Source organism: Armigeres subalbatus, chromosome 2, assembly GCF_024139115.2.
Source record: "Armigeres subalbatus isolate Guangzhou_Male chromosome 2, GZ_Asu_2, whole genome shotgun sequence".
NCBI classification, from domain to species: Eukaryota; Metazoa; Arthropoda; class Insecta; order Diptera; family Culicidae; genus Armigeres; species Armigeres subalbatus.
In genome coordinates this window covers 89,759,244-89,772,388 of record NC_085140.1, presented here as the reverse complement: position 1 = coordinate 89,772,388, position 13,145 = coordinate 89,759,244, and positions in this window count along the sequence as shown.

Sequence of the window (13,145 nt, the reverse complement as noted above, 5' to 3'; positions counted from 1 at the left end):
CAGCAGATAGCCGTCTGGAAAATCCGAAACGTTCGTAAAAGTGCTAAATTCATCTGTTTCGTCATAGAACAGCGCGGTATTTTCTAAATCATTTCGGATAGTGACCTGGGAGTTACCTCATCCATATACAGATGTGCTCGACTTGCGGTTAGCGGCAGTGCAGGTGCCCACTAGATGGCTATCCAGAAAATCCGTGCGTCCGTGAAATGGTCTTTTTGAAAAATTCGCCACAGAGCAGCATTTTTTTTAAATCGTTCCTGCCAGTGAGCTGGGGACCGATTTACAACTCTTGATGATGAACCCTTAAACTGTTAAAATCAGGGTGTTTTAGAGATAGTGATTTTACTGCAGTTTGTAGTCTTCAGCGAAGGCATAGCATTGCCAATCCGGAGATCGCGAGTTCGATTCTCGGTCCGGTATAGGATGTTTTCGGGTTGGAAACTTTCTCGACACCCTGGATATAGTGCATCTTTGTACTTGCCACACAAGATACATACTCAAGCAATGTTCGGCATAGAAAAAACTCTCAATTATTAATTGAGGAAATGCTGAAGGGTCAGGTCAAGTTCCAGTTGGAATGTAGAGCCATATAAGAAGAAAAAGAAGAATATATTCCAAAACTGAGGCAGAATCAAAAGTTTCATGAATTCAATTTCGGAGGAATTCCCGGAGGAACTTCCGGAGGAATTCCCGGAGCAACTTCCGGAAGCATACCCGAAGGAATAAATTTCTTATGAACTTCCGGAGAAACTTCCGGAGAAATTCTCGGAGGAACTTCCGGAAGAATTCCCGAAGGAATTCCCGGAGGAACTTCCGGAGGAATTCCCGGAGGAACTTCCGGACGAATTCCCGGAGGAACTTCCGGAGGAATTCCCGGAGGAACTTCCGGAGGAATTCCCGGAGGAACTTCCGGAGGAATTCCCGGAGGAACTTCCGGAGGAATTCCCGGAGGAACTTCCGGACGAATTCCCGGAGGAACTTCCGGAGGAATTCCCGGAGGAACTTCCGGAGGAATTCCCGGAGGAACTTCCGGAGGAATTCCCGGAGTTCCCGGAGGAATTCCCGGAGGAACTTCCGGAGGAGTTCCAGGAGGAACTTCCGGAGGAATTCCCGGAGTTCCCGGAGGAACTTCCGGAGAAATTCCCGGAGGAACTTCCGGAGGAATTCCCGGAGGAACTTCCGGAGGAACTTCCGGAGGAATTCCCGGAGGAACTTCCGGAGGAATTCCCGGAGGAACTTCCGGAGGAATTCCCGGAGGAACTTCCGGAGGAATTCCGGAGGAACTTCCGGAGGAATTCCGGAGGAACTTCCGAGGAATTCGGAGGAACTTCGGAGGAATTCCCGGAGGAACTTCCGGAGGAATTCCGGAGGAACTTCCGGAGGAATTCCCGGAGGAACTTCCGGAGGAATTCCGGAGGAACTTCCGGAGGAATTCCCGGAGGAACTTCCGGAGGAATTCCCGGAGGAACTTCCGGAGGAATTCCGGAGGAACTTCCGGAGGAATTCGGAGGAACTTCCGGAGGAATTCCGGAGGAACTTCCGGAGGAATTCCCGGAGGAACTTCCGAGGAATTCCCGGAGGAACTTCCGGAGGAATTCCCGGAGGAACTTCCGGAGGAATTCGGAGGAACTTCCGGAGGAATTCCGGAGGAACTTCCGGAGGAATTCGGAGGAACTTCGGAGGAATTCCCGGAGGAACTTCCGGAGGAATTCCGGAGGAACTTCCGGAGGAATTCCTGGAGGAACTTCCGGAGGAATTCCCGGAGGAACTTCCGGAGGAATTCCCGGAGGAACTTCGGAGGAATTCCCGGAGGAACTTCGGAGGAATTCCCGGAGGAACTTCCGAGGAACTTCCGGAGGAATTCCGGAGGAACTTCCGGAGGAATTCCCGGAGGAACTTCCGGAGGAATTCCCGGAGGAACTTCCGGAGGAATTCGGAGGAACTTCCGGAGGAATTCGGATGAACTTCCGGAGGAATCCCGGAGTAACTTTCGGAGGAATTCCCGGAGGAACTTCCGGAGGAATTCCGGAGGAACTTCCGGAGGAATTCCGGAGGAACTTCCGGAGGAATTCCGGAGGAACTTCCGGAGGAATTCCCGGAGGAACTTCCGGAGGAATTCGGAGGAACTTCGGAGGAATTCCGGAGGAACTTCCGGAGGAATTCGGAGGAACTTCCGGAGGAATTCCGGAGGAACTTCCGGAGGAATTCAGGAGGAACTTCCGGAGGAATTCCGGAGGAACTTCCGGAGGAATTCGAGGAACTTCCGGAGGAATTCCCGGAGGAACTTCCAAAGGAATTCGGAGGAACTTCCGGAGGAATTCAGGAGGAACTTCGGAGGAATTCGGAGGAACTTCGGAGGAATTCGGAGGAACTTCCGGAGGAATTCCCGGAGGAACTTCCGGAGGAATTCCCGGAGGAACTTCCGGAGGAATTCCCGGAGGAACTTCCGGAGGAATTCCCGGAGGAACTTCCGGAGGAATTCCCGGAGGAACTTCCGGAGGAATTCCCGGAGGAACTTCCGGAGGAATTCCCGGAGGAACGTCCGGATGAATTCCCGAAGGACCTTCTGGGGGACCTTCCGGAGGAATTCCCGGAGAAACTTTCTGAGAAATTCTTGGAGCAACTTCCGAAGAAATTCTCTGAGAAAATTTTCGGAGGAACTTTCGGAGGAATTGACTGAGCTACAACCCAGTTAATAAGCAGTTAGCCGTTGAAAATACACGTCAAAGAAGTTTAAGATTTTACTGTCAAAACAAGCAAGGGGCATGCGAAAGGAATACGAGTGAATATAATTGATTCTTGAGTCACATGCAATTTGGGCGATTTTTGGAATATTTTTTTTTATCAAACAAAACTTAAGATTGGAAAATATTGTTCAGAAATGTGTAGGACCTTCAAAAAATAACTTCCCGTACGAAAGCAGAGTAGCACACGATTGTGGCTCAAGTGTCGATCAATGGGCACCGTTTTAATATTGATATTATGCCGTGAAATTTTTTCTACGACTCTAATTTTGAATTCTAAAAACAGTTTTAAAGTTTAAATTTAAATTCATGAAATTCTATATCCAATATTTCACGAAATCGTGATGTTTATTTCGAAAAACTCAGTTTTTATAGTAGAATCAACTGCCTGTATACGCATAAATGTCCCATGTAGATAGGAATCCCAGCAAACATGGAACAAATATGAGTATGATGGCTGTCCAGTTATACAATAATTTCAATGGAACAGATTCAGCTTGTCCGTAGATACGGCACATGTTTACATCTAAACTGAATGTTTACATGCGTGTTGAGCCTGCCTTGTTTTTTGTATGCCGTGCATGAGGTTTGATGTATTTTAGTGTATTATGTAAATTATTGAAGTTGGGAGGCATGGAGTGCGATCCTGTCGTTTAATAAACAATGTGCACTCGCTTGACTGTGGATATACAACAGTAAAGCACATGTGGAGATTGGACAAATCAAGCAGAGCCTAGAGCTAACCGCGGTGGAGGTTGGTACTCGGATTCTGATAGCTTTTCCGCAAACGTGACCTTCAAGTGGTCTTGTTTTTTTTTTTTTTTTTATCTTTATTTTTGAGATTTTCAGCCCGCGGCTGGCTCATCTCATGAGATAATATTTCACAACAAGACAATATGTACAATACATTCTGAATAAAATTAATTATTTTTTCTTGGATCGTGTGTTGTATACTCTCCAGTCCGAATGACATTTTTCTCCACTATCGCCAGCATCGGCAATAACATCACCGCACGATCTTTTGGGAATATTGTCCTCTTGATTATCGCTTGTTGTTGCAGATGCAGTAGACAATCGTCTCTTCGCGCTGGCTCCAGTACCGGACTCTATGCAGTTATCAGTTTGTTCGTCACCATCACCGTCACTTTCGTTGCTGTTTTTCCATTCGTCCTCATAGTCGTCCTCTTCGCTTTCGCTTGCATCGGCTCGCATCGGCGGAGGGTCGCTATTGTGTTGTTTGTTGGATGATGTTGAAACCGTCGCTGCTGGAGGACTCGTTTGGGATTGGTTTTGTTTTTGTCCAGTTACAAGCGTGGGCTCGTCATCGATAACGATACGAGATGGTATTGCTTTTTCTAGCATCATTCGCACCACTCTTAGGCTGATGACATACTGGGAGCGAAGAGAAGCGAAGCGAAGAGGTTGGAGATAGACAAAGCGAAGTGAAGCGGCGATCAAAGCGAGCCATGACATACTGAAAGCGTTTTTCAGAGTGTTGATCTCGCAACAAATACAAGTGTGAAAACATGGATTTCCTCAGATGTAGAATGTTTTGCTTCTTCAAGCACATTTAGCACAAAGAGAAGAGTGTTGGGGAGATTTATAGAATGTCGCAATTGAAACCCGATTTTATGATGTGAGCGATAACTTATCACCACATACAAACAGACGTAGGGCGTAGCTATGTTAAAATTTTTTAGGCCATGGGTTTCATTCCTTTTTTACGTTTGCTCATATGGAAGATCCATTGATTACGTAACGGGAAATTTTCAACTACCCCCCACCCCCCTACGTCACACTTTTTGTATGAAACATCTGAAAATTTTGTATGAATCGTCACACCCCTCCCGCTTCAAGCGCTAAGTAATTTATGGATGTTCCTCTTACAACATTTCTATACACTGAAGTTGATTTGTACTCGGGAAATACGTACATCATGAAAACAACTTCCACAAAAATCGTTTTGTCTCCTTTTTGAAAAACGGCGTAAACAAACGCAAATCCCAAAAATCCGCAGAAGAAAGGGAAACCATTTCCCACCGGCCGGCAAAAAATTGGGACAACAATTTCCTTATCTATCGGATTGTTACTGAAGTTTTAATATGCGGACATAAGCAAAAATTGCGCAAACCCGGGCGCAATTTAACGGGCTTTTCAAGATACACGGTACGTATCTCCCGCGTAAAAACCGACTCCAGTGTATAATCAAATATCAAAGCGATTGAACACAACAATTTCTTTCGGTTCAAACGCGCATTACAGATGGGTGAAAAATCTATCATTCAAAACTAATTCTAAATACGAGAACGATATTAAAATAACAAGTTCTAAATCCATTTGTATGTGGTAACAGCAAAATACGTGCTTTTTGTTTGAAAAAGTGTCTCTAAATGTATGGACTGCGCCAAAATATTCCCAATTTTAATGAGTACCACTACTATGAAATACATCAGATTTGCTCCGTACATGTAGCTAAAACCATACATATTTTAATGGGTTAACCAAATTAACAAAATAAACAATGTTGCCTTCCTCTCCCGCAATACTTTTCACCCACAGCCATTTTACACAACTGCGAACGATGGTAAACTCAAATCAACAAAGATACAGAAGTGATCCTTCGCGATCTCGCGCGGCAAAGCACTCTACGAACTGCTTCACCTCTTTGGCTACCGCTTCTCGCCTCTTCTCATCGCTTCCACTATGACAGGTATAAGCGATTTCCATACATCGCTCATTGAGGTAGCTTTCACGCGGACGCTTCGCTTCCCTCTCAACTCTTCTAATCGCTTCTCTTCTCTCCCAGTATGGCATCAGCCTTACACCATTTGCTACTCCCGGAAAAAAGTTCTTCCATGTCTCGTTCTGTACGGAGATAACTTTACCATATTGCTTTAGGCAATACGATATGGTTTCATTCGGCATTCTCGGAGGAAGATCATGAATCCTCAATGTAGTGGTGGGACCATCTACGTATACCGGAATATGATAGAATACGCCGAGACGGTGAAACGAGTGTTTGAGGTGATGTTCTTTTTGTAGTCGTGCGGCAACGCCTGCGCTGTTCATCTCAACAAACACACAGTCATTGAGGTTGTGCAGTTGGATGCTTTTCACATCAGCCATGTTAAGCTTGAGAGATTCCTCAAGAAACTGCTTTACCTGAGCCAAAGGAGGGCGTCTCGGGAGGACACTGAAATCCACGACAATGGTGTTCTTCCTGTGCGACATGTTAAGCTGAATGACACTTTATTTTCGTCACTAGGTACACGAAATTTTGTTGATTATTTACGTCAACTGTGCGGGAAACGTCTGTCACGCGCGAAAGACAATTGTTGACTGGAGTGGTCTTGTTGTGTAGGGGTTAGCACGCCTATCTAGAGAGTAGGAGGTTGAGGGTTCGAGTCCCTCCAAGACACGTGGATTCTTTTTCGCAAATTTCATATCAATTTGTCCATTTCGAAACATATGCTGTGCATATGCACAGCCAAGATATTTAACAAAAAAATGGTTTTCGTACGGCCGAGTTGCCGAATAATATGCAATTAATTATTGAAGTTGAATTATTACAACTTGGGTTGTTTGTATTTTATTTTATTATATTTTAATTATTCGTGATGTATATTTCGATTGTTTTTTAAAAAAGCAATTCAAAACATGATTGCATTGAAATCACCCTCGGTGTCCATTAGCATTTGACAGGTCAGCCCAGCTAGCGAGCAGCATTCGCTAACTGGACTGTGTTCTTAGCCCAGTTATCGAACGGTTACTGTACTTAAAAATAATCACCATACATTTAAATTTATTTTCAAGTCCATTTTGGTATAAATGACATTTCATTTATTGTTCTACTGATTTACAAATCAGCAAACATTATTCAATTCCCTTCACCTGAGTAATTATCGTCTACTCCCCAAATGGCACTCAACCAATCGATTTTTTTCAGTCTAATCAGTTTAACGAATTCCAAAAAAAAATATCAAATGGTTTCTCCAGCGCATAAAATATTTCCAGTTGCAAGAATACGCTTTATGTCCTCAGTTCTTTGCTTCCAATGGGACATTCAGCTCACACGAAGTACATTTGCTGCAGAACAATTCTCTCACCCTTTTTTTCTCTTCACAAAAATGTATGCTGGCTGACCCAACAACATTTATTTCGTTGCAAAAAAAAAAAATGCAATAAACGAATTCAATTCAGTTCAATTTGGTCAGATAGATAATAGAACGATGTTACGATAGAGAATTTAACTTCAATCCTATAATAGTTATAGATGACACTTGCTTTATGTAATATATTTTATTTATTTTGCAAATTTTCTATATATTGTTTATTTTAAAATTATCCTTGGGTTGACAAGAATATCCTCTGTTTTAATTGTTAACGCGCATTGAACAAATCCAGCCATATCGCTATTTCATTCTCTTCATTCGTAATGCGATTATTTTATATCTACCATAATTCCTCTATTATTAAATTAAAAACATCAAATAAAAAATCAAAAACAATAAGCCAGAAGCTATATTTAAATATTCATTTGAGATTAAAAAATCACCTGTTGCATCCACAAATCACATAATTTTTTATTTGATTGCGTAAACTGAATCGAAAACGGTGAAGTAACTTCAGATTTCATGTTTTGAACAAGTCAACCGTGTTTTCTGTCCTGATTGCACATGCCAAAACCATTCACGGATGCACGTTCATCCCATTTCAGTGTTCGATTTAAGCCCATTTGTTCCGCCCTCAGTTCTGTTGGTTGCTCGACACCATGTGGGAATAACCCCATCTGCGAAACGCAATCAACACGTTTGAAGTCCGCCCCCATTGTCACATCATACCACAGTTGGGCCATAAAACAACCAACGGTATTCTTCGTACGAACGAAAATAAAAAAAAAACAGAATTTCTGAACCAATTCCAATCAGAAAATATCACCCAAAGTCCTATTGTCATCATCAGGATACAATCTCCCGTGGCGTCGAAAGATCCCTCGTCCGTCAACGTACCCCAACCGGCACTCGGTGGCAACATAAAGGGGGATGTGACTAAAAAAGTAAAATTCTTTGACTAACAAAAATGAAAAAAAAATCTTATTGCCTTCACTATTAATCAGCCTATTTGTTTCGGTACACTTCATAATCGTCATGTTATGATACCCTTATACTGACATCGACAGATTAATTGTGACTAATAAAAAAATGCAGTTCCTATTGTGCAAAGCAGACCACTTGCCCTTGGATTTTTTTTGCATATTTAGCTACACCCAGCTGTGTTGTGTTGAGCAGGGGAACCATTCCATTCACAGTCCTTCTAACTGGTTTGATCCGTTTTGATGACTGACTGGTTGAAAACGAACTCCTGCAGTGTTTATTTTCGGTCTTTCCGAACGCAGCGTAAATGCATGCGATGCGATGTGTCTCTCTGCAGAGCAGCGTGCCACGTCCCTATCTACCAATAGACAACAGGACGGTTATAAGAGGATATGCGGTTCAATTCGAGAACAGGTCGATTATCGAAAGTGGTCCTCATTGAGTGAATTTGCTTTTTCATCGCGTTGTTTTGTTTGCTGATAAAGTACCAAGGGATTGGGTTTTATGATTTTTATAATGATTTTTTTCATTTGTTTGTTAAATGCTTGCTTTTGTATCACAAAAAACTCTAACTTTGGTCACGATTCTAAAACAAAAAGTTTATGTTTATGTTTATCAACACCTGTCCTCCGTCCGTGTACAAAGATGGACTTGTCACACAACACCTATAATTTACGCGTTTTATTGAATCATTCAGAAAAAGCTTTTGTTTTATTAGGCTACTGCAAATTTAATAAATTTATATCTTTAAAACCTGTGTCACATGCAGCTTGTCTAAGTCTTTAAGAAATACTGGAATTCTGAGGATTTTAAAAGATAGAATTTTCAAAACATTGTAACAATATTATGCATTTTAGTACTTGTCAAGAATTTCAGTAAAATTGGAGTTATTGAGCTCAGAAAGGCTTTCCACAAAATTTCCTTCTTCATTAACATCCTCGCGTTAAAGGATCTGAAGGTGGACAAGAGTTATGATGTGAAAATTAAGTCACTGATTGATCTTTTTCGACATATTTCGTTACACTTGCTCTCACATCCGGAAGCTTTCAGTCTTGATGGAAATTCCTCCACGTCCTTATCCTATTATTGCGCCTTCGTGCCATCCCAGCACACCCCTGACGATGATGAGCCGGGAAAAACCTCCGATCACCCTGTGCCGATCCGAACAAGCGGTAATTTATCAATTTCCTTTTAATAATCTCTTAACATGCATTCCCAGCTCCGCATGTCGCGCCCCCATGGATGGTTGAGGGGATTTCACTTCCTTTCCTGCTCTGTCCGGGTTCCAGGGGACGGTCGGTGCCATGCCACCGAACGAAACATATTCCAGTCTAGTGGCTGCTCCTCGAGTTGGGTTTATTCCTAAGCAAGCCATATCGCCCGGCACGACATCGTTCAAGAGGGAAACAGACCCGTCGTCCTATCAGGGGGGAGCTTATGGATTGGATCTGTACTGTGTAAGAGCGGAATTGCAGCAAGTGACTCCGCGCGATGGTATCGAGTGGTGTACATTTTTGCCGAGTTTGTCGATAGTGTTCACTTTCAGCTTGTCAGTAGCAAGATTATGTTGCTTTCGGATGATGGTGTGCGGCAGTCACTATTGGATGAAGTTTCGTGTGAAATATTGACTCTATGATGTTGGGGAATTTGATATGAGCGAAATTGGGCGAAAGCAACCAGCAGTAGACAGACTATCTGCTATCCAGTCGGAATCTTGGCAACGGTACAAGCACCGTGTGAAGTACATTGAAGTGAGCTAGAAAAAGATTACATGCACCATATCTCGTCAAGATTGATGAATCAATTGCTAATGGGAAGAGCAATTTATTATACTTTCGGAAAACATGCCAATAGAGGTGAAGCTATGAAGGACGATTTGTTCTGGAATTCTTTAACATGAATGTCTCCTAGCAATTCATCACTATCGAGCAAAATGTTTAAATTTTACTTTTTTTGTTTGATAGCTAAATCCATTTCGAACATAGGTAATAAAGATTTTTTTCTACTTGAATGACATCCTCATTTAACTGCTTTTTCGAGGCTGATTTTCAGGCAATCCATCTACCATGCGCCTCCACTATGTTGAAGAGACAAGGAGAGCAAGCTTGTTTTTGCGAGGTTCGCGTCGTTAAGCATAAGTACGTTTGACAAAAGGACGCTAGGTATAAGCACGTTAAGCTTATTGTATACTAGGCATAATAGACATTAGGCATAACATGACCCAAAGAACAGCCTATGACATAAAGAAGGCGCATGTTTGTGGCGCATTCATGACCAGAAGTGAGTTGATCCTTCACGAGCATTGACCAGATTTCTCGTGCGTATTAGTTTATAAATTATAAAATACTGGCTTAACAAGAATTTTACAAATGAGCAACTTTGTACGACGGCATAATCTAATGGATGATGGATGTGTGTTATGGGGTAAGTACGATTTCGGTGTTCACTAGAATGTTCAAATATAGGAACTCATTACCCAACTTCATTTTGTCTCCATCGATACAATCTCATGTCATGGTACAACCAACAAACAACCCTAGTTTGAAAATTACCAAAATGCTAAAAGTTGGTGAATTTGAAGAAATTCAAAATAATGTACAAAAATCGATGTAGAGTGCGGTGCTGAAATTTTTGATATTTGATATCAAAAGTGCCGCAGCCGAGCAACGCAAGGTCTCATCTGATATGAGATATTAAAACAAGTCAGAGCTGTATGCCTTCTCATAATTTATGCTCGCTTTACGCTACGAGCAGTTCAAGTGCGACCGTGCGACTATCTTTTTTTTCAAAAACCAAAAACTTAACAATACGAATTAATTTACATCAATAATTACCTAATTGACTATATTTTCCAATTGCTGCATAGTCAGAACGATGAAAACATTTATTTAATTCCAAATTGGCAATGAAAAATTTTGTTCATGTTAAATTATTACTTTCAAATCTGAAGTTGAAAAATCCTACTACTAGCTCTTCGATGAACCTACGCTAAATGGAGTATCCTTCTCCACTGGACTCGATCCTGGGCCAATCGCTTCGCCTTGAACATTGAGCGCCCTCAGGTCCTCTTCAACTGCAAAAGCCATCGGCCTCTTCCGGCTGCTCTATTAAAATATTATCTTCGCTGGACGTTCTTCCGGCATACGAACAACGTGACCAGCCCATCGTAGTCTGCCGTGTTGAATAACACGTCACTAATGTTCCAAGATACACAAATTCTTCTACCACTTAAAACTTTTCACCATCCAGCACCATTTCGCTACCACCACCACTAATGAACCCACGTTGATTGCCAGCAACCATATACTTCGTTTTGCTGGTATTGATCGTGAGTCCAATCCTCGCTGTCTCCCTCTTAAAAGGAACACAAGCCTCTTCCACGGCACGGCGATCAACCCCGATAATATCGATATCGTCCGCAAATCCAAGGAGCCTATGCGATCTTGTTAAAAAGTTACAGCTTCTTTGCATAGCAGCTCTCCTAATTGAACAGTAGATTCGAGAGTGCATCAATGTTATACGAATGTTATTATGTTATACGAATCAGCCGTATCAGTTTCGCCGGAAAACCATGTTCAAGCATAATTTGCCATAATTCATTCCGTTTCACTCAATCGTACGCCGCCTTGAAATCAATAAACAGATGATGTGTCTGCAAGTTGTACTCCCGGATTTTATCAAGGATTTGTCTCAGGGTAAACATTTGATCCGTCGTTGATCGGCCCTCACGAACACCTGCTTGGTATTCGCCTACGAAGGACTCTTCAAGCGGTCTCAATCTGTTCAACAGAATACGGGACATACTTTTGTACGCCGAATTAAGAAGGGTTATTCCTCGGTAATTGGCGCACTCCAGTCTGTGCCCTTTCTTAAAGAGAGGGCAAATGAGGCCGCCCAACCAGCTAGCAGGCATTTCTCCGTCTTCCCATATTTTCGGCATAATATGGTGCAGAACTTCATAAAGCTGCTCGCTGCCATGTTTGAGAAGTTCAGCCGGGAGCTGGTCATTCCCCGCAGCCTTATTGTTTTTCAGCTCTTTAACAGCTTTTTTAACCTCATCTAGTGTAGGCGACTCCACAGATTGTCCATCGTCGCTAATATTTATTCCGTTCACTGATGCACCGTCACTTTCTCTATTCAACAAAGTCTCGAAATGTTGCTTCCACCTGACAACCACTTCGGTTTTATCTGTCAGCAAATTCCCTTGTTAGTCGTTGCACATGACGGGAGATAGCGCTGTCTTTCTCCGCACGCCATAAAACAGACACAGACATAGACACAGACTCATAAAACCCCCGCATATCGTTCTGCTCCATTTTTTCCTGCGCCTCACTTATAACTTGTTCTTCGTACTCTTTTTTCTTCCTGCGGTGGGTTCGTTTTTTGGCTGCTCTTGCTTCATTGTACCGATCTCAATTCAATCGGGTACCCGACACCAACATCCGGCTTCTGGCAACGTTCTTCTCGTCTGTCACTCTCTGACACATCACATCGAACCAACCCGTCCCAAGCAGCACAAATTGTTTCACTACTGAACATTTCACTGTGTTGCAACTTTTCGGAAAGAAACAATCTTTGTGTATGTGCCATCAAATATAACTCTCTTGCAATCTGAAAAGCGCAAGAGGTGGAGCCTACGGAAACATCCTTCGATTGCAGTAAACTGGCAATAATGATGCTAAATACTACAGCGAAAAAATAAATAAAATAAAAATAAAAAACTGGATTCGATTTAAGGATCTTGTGATCGATAGCCCTTCACTCTACCACAGCACCATTCAACACTTCGAAGGGACTGCATATTGACTCACAATAAAAACCATACGATCATAAAGTTTTGTACTCGGGTTTCCTGTTACTTGATTGCACCTTCACAGGAAAAAAAATGTGAGTTGTCAAAACGTTGAATGATGCTAAATTAAACATGAAGACACAATCGACTTATCTGCAACTTAATTCAAACAAACAATTAAATTTTCAAAGACGCATTGAAGTTACACGGTGAAAAATATGCAACTTGATGATTTTGTTCCGTGTTTGCAACATGAAGTGCAGTATTCTTTGTTTATTTGTTTCCAAATGTCAAACACGTACTACATTGCAATTTTAATGAAACATTGATCACAATTCGAACGTTTAAGACATCTTGATGCAACTTTTTCGTGCTTTGATGTTTTTCCAATGCCTTTAATGAAACTGAATAGAAACAAGGCGCTTTTAGGAATATGTTGCGTGTGCTACTTGGGGTCCTGGGTCGCCTCTGTGCAGTGCGTACCACTTCTCGTGCTGCTGTGCTCACCGCTCCATG